Source organism: Meleagris gallopavo, chromosome 3, assembly GCF_905368555.1.
Source record: "Meleagris gallopavo chromosome 3, MGAL_WU_HG_1.1, whole genome shotgun sequence".
In the NCBI taxonomy this organism is placed as follows: domain Eukaryota; kingdom Metazoa; phylum Chordata; class Aves; order Galliformes; family Phasianidae; genus Meleagris; species Meleagris gallopavo.
The window spans coordinates 56525433-56529693 of record NC_139406.1 but is presented as its reverse complement, the minus strand read 5'-3'; positions in this window follow the sequence as shown (position 1 = coordinate 56529693).

Below are 4261 nucleotides of genomic sequence, written 5' to 3'. Positions count from 1 at the left end.
CCAGGCACAGAGGTGAGACTCACTGGCCTGTAGTTCCCTGGGTCCTCCTTGCTCCCTTTCTTGTAAATGGGAGTGACGTGATCCTTCCTCCAGTCATCCAGGACCTCACCTGACAGCCATGACTTTTTAAATATGATGGAGAGCGGCTCAGCAACCACCTCAGCCAGCTCCTTCAGAACCCTGGGATGCACGCCATCCGGCCCCATAGACTTGTACACATTCAGTCTCATGAGGCAGTCTCGGACTTGCTCTGCCCTTACAGTGGAGGTGGGATTTACCGCCCTGGTTCCCACCTAGAGGTTTAGGGATGCAGGGCTCAGGGATGTGAGAGATACTAGAATCCTGGCCACCATTGAAGACTGAGGCAAAGAACTCATTCAGTACCTCAGCCTTCTCTTCGTCCATTGAAGCTAGTTCTCCTTTTACATTTACCAAAGGAGGAACACTTGCTTTGGCCTGTCTATTCTGGCCAATGTATCTGTAGAATGTCTTCCCATTGTTTTTCACGTTCGTCACCAAGTTCAGTTCTGCCTCCGCCTTGGCTTTTTTGATCCCATGTCTGCAAGTCTGGACGGCATCCCTATATTCTTCCCAGGTGACACACCCTTGTTTCCAGAGCTTGTACACATCTTTCTTTGCCCTCAGCCTGCCCAGTAGGTCCTTACCGAGCCATGCCAGTTTCCTACCCTCCTCTGCCCGTTTAATTATTCAGAAGGATGGAGAGTTCTTCTGCTCTCAGGAAGGCATCCTTGAAGAGTAGCCAGCTTTCTTCAATGTCTTTGTTTTTAAAGACAGAGTCCCAGGGGATCTTGGCCAACAGTCCATTGAGCAACTTAAAGTTCGCTCTTCCAAAGCTCAGGGTCCTGATGCTGCTCTTTGCAGGCCCACATCCCTCAAGATCATGAAATCGACCAGGGTGTGGTCACTGCAGTACAGGCTGCCTCCAACCTTAACACATCTCTTTCTTACATAGGTCACAAATGGAGTTTGAACTGTCATGAACCGTGACGACAGAGGATACAAATCCATCCACTTCAGCAGTGTCATAATAAGCCTTTCGACAACCTGTTCTGTAGTTACACTTCCTTGATTTGGAGATGGCTATAACTCTGGATTTCTTGGCTGCTAATGTAATCAGCTTACCAGATCATCTGGAAAAAAAAACAGTGCTGTGGAGGTGAAAAGAGATGGCTCTTGATATCTGCCTCAGAATTGTGAGGTTTAGAAAGCAGAATAGTTAATTTAATCCTCAGATTAACCTTTAGCATTGCTTCTGGGAATTAATTGTGTCAGAAGTACTCAATCAAAAGAATATTACATTTGAAGAAGAAGCCGCATTGTCCTTGATTTTTTCCCAGTTTGTAGTGTTGGAAAAAACACCTTTCTGAATACATATAACAATAAACACATTTCCAGGCGCTTGAAAAGTAGATTCAGAAAGTTTGTGAATGTCAAAATCAGACCTTACTAAGTGATGTGCTTTTACAGATAGCAACAAATTGAACAGTGCCTTAAAAAAGTTGTATACATCTGGGTACAGAAATATTAAAATATTGAAAAATATATATATTTGCAGACATAATGAAAAACTGGAATGCCACACATTGACCTAAGTTAGCTACCATATGAGCTACCAGATTACTAAATTCTTGATTGAAATAAAAAATAAAAATAAAAGAATAGGCTCCTTCAATTCAACAATAGAGAGTTCAGGATGGTTAAAAAAGCTAAGCAGATGGAAAGGTTCAACAACATATCACGATCTGGTGCACTCTGTCAAATGAACTTTGCAGATATTTACTTAATTATTCTTCCTGTTGAATCAGGAATAAAATCTTTGGGAATAGGCATGTTACTTTACCAAATACGATTTTAGCCACAATGTACAATAATACATTGGATTGGCCAACATCCCATAACCTTCTCAAAGGCAAAGCTGGAAATCAGTGATGAAAATACTCCTGGCCAGTGGTTGTTACCTCCTATATATCTTCCTGCAACAAGAGAGACAGAATGACATCAAAGACTGGAAACACCACTTTAGCTCATGCTGGTTGATGACTTCTCTGTGGCTCAGACTCCTTATCCATGAATATCTTACTGGAAATCACTTCATGGCTGCCTGGAAAAAAACTCTCTAGACATCCAAACAGGAAAAGGACATTGATTCAATTCTCAAATGAGTGGAAACAACCCTTACTACAAAATATCACCAGGAAAAAAATTTATATGAAAAGGATTTTTTCTAATTCAAGTTACTTGAGCTTCAGTATCTGAGCACAGGCCTGCTTAGAGTGTGGGTATAGGAATGAACAATACATGTGAAAATACAATATGTATTTTAAAAATGAAAGTAGTTACATAAAATTTATATATACATACTCCATCTTTTTGTAAAATTCCACTTACACACCCTTCCCTAATGTTACAAAGAAGCCCTGGAGATACATGGATAGTAAGCAGATTTTCAAGTGTATTCACACTGCCAGAGAAGTATAAAATGTCCTCAAACGTGAATAAGAATCAAGGATGCAGCTCTCTTGAATCTGCTTTGATATTACAAAGATCTTTGGTACAGTGAATGAAGTAAAATAAATGTTTTCTAGTTCAATACATTGCAGTGTCTACTAAATTCAGGCTCTATTCTGAAACATAGCTGTGCAAAAAAAATGGTACTTCTTTCATGGGAAGTTCTTGTTTTACAAACATATTGAGTTAATTTTTAATTTTTAAATAGTTTTTATTAGTAGATATTACAGCCATAAATATAATCTGAGCTACCAGAAAATTTCAGCAGGAATAAAATCACTATAATGTAAATCAACAACTTAATACCTTACTAGTCAGCGAGGCCTCGAAAATCCTGGCTTTGATTAGGTATGAAGTGTGGCTTATCACTGAAAATCTAAAACTTAACACAAAAGAAATGCAACACCTTAATTCAAGGAGCACTTCAGTACTTTTTCTTAAAGGAAGCAGGGACAGAAAGACACACAGGACAGAAAAATGGTTTTAAATCAGTCTAATTAAGGAAGTGTGATGGTTTGGATTCACTTTTTTATTCAAACATATACTTAATTTTTTCCCTGTTTTTCAGAATTTTTTTCAGGTGATAGCATTGCTTTTCAGAAATTATTTTTTTAAGTACGGTTTATTATTGTTTTATTGCAAATATTACTTCATTTTATATACTCCTAAAGAGCTCATACATATATTTTTTCACGCGGCATGAACTAAACATCTGAAATTGCCATGAGGAAAATAGCATGTGCAGCTGTGGTTGCTTCTAATTTTAATGCAATGCTATGATGCTTTAACTCACCGTCTTTCATATCCCTCCCAAAGGACCTCCCAAACTCTCCATCTTCTGAAACCCTTGTTTGCTTTACAGAAGAGTCATAACAAAATAATAATCAGCTTGTAGTGTAGAGGGGTAATCTTCACCCCTGGATTATTTTTAGACTGAGTTAGACAAACATCTATGAAGACACAGAATCAGTGCCTCGGGCAAAGGGATGAACCTGATCACCTATTGAGATCCCTGTTAGTCCTTCCCTTGTGATTCTGTGACAAATGCATATCTGCTCTGGCCATAAAGGGTTGTTCCCCATTTCCTTGGGCACAAGGATCGTGCAGCATTTGTGTCTGTGGAGAAATAGTGGAGATGATTGCCACTGCCCTCTAATTCCTTCAACTGTGTTTGAATTCAGTTGAATTTGTGCTAAGAGGGCTCAAGATAGAAAAGCCCAGCTGGGGATAGTAAATACTGACCTCAAATACATAAAAATATAAAATAGTTAAAATATCTTGCAATTATTTATGTGAAAGGATAACTTAGTAAACAACCTGTTCAAATGCCTCAGTGACACTGAATCAAGCGTGTAATGCAGGCATTTATCTGTTGTATTTTATATCATAGAAAAAACTATCCGAGGAAGAAATTTGACTATAGTGCCTGACTTCTCATCAATTTGTATGTGAGGTTTGCCACATTTCTGGTTGGGTTTTCTGGTTTTAGCTATGAATGGCACATTCCTGTAACCCGAAATGAAGTTGAAATATATTCCCCTATAAAAATAAATGTGTTCCTTAATGTTTGTTCCAATTCTCAACAAACTCAAACAGATTTTATCCTTTTATTTCTGCTGTTGTTCAGTTAAGATTCTAATTCATATGTTTTTTTCTTGATGATGAAGAGAAAGATGTTTCATTAAAAAAAATATATTTTCCATTTTAGGCAGTTTCATTAATGTTGAAATGA